General features: G+C 50.2%; 1 protein-coding gene across 1 annotated transcript in view; it reads left to right on the top strand.

The window, feature by feature from the left end:
• The window catches only part of LOC119590855, a gene marked incomplete at its 5' end in the record, with an annotated part of 6,558 nt that overhangs the window by 4,458 nt on the left and 1,899 nt on the right, over nt 1–201 (top strand).

The raw sequence follows: 201 nt of genomic DNA, 5'->3' as shown, positions 1-201 counted from the left end.
TGCGTTTACGTGGGCTTGTACAATACACGCACTTTGATGCGTGTGGCTTCGTCAATGTTAGACCATGAATCATGTCATTGAATGACGTCACATCCTCTTGGGGCATGTGACGTCACACATCCTCCAAGGATATGTGACGTCATACCCCGCGGAGCATCTGTCAGCCTGGGCGTCAGCCGTTCTAAAATCAAGCAACGTAGG

Source organism: Penaeus monodon, chromosome 27 (genome assembly GCF_015228065.2).
Source record: "Penaeus monodon isolate SGIC_2016 chromosome 27, NSTDA_Pmon_1, whole genome shotgun sequence".
In the NCBI taxonomy this organism is placed as follows: Eukaryota; Metazoa; Arthropoda; class Malacostraca; order Decapoda; family Penaeidae; genus Penaeus; species Penaeus monodon.
Note: the sequence above shows the minus strand (reverse complement) of the source record. Positions and strands in the feature narration are given on the sequence as shown.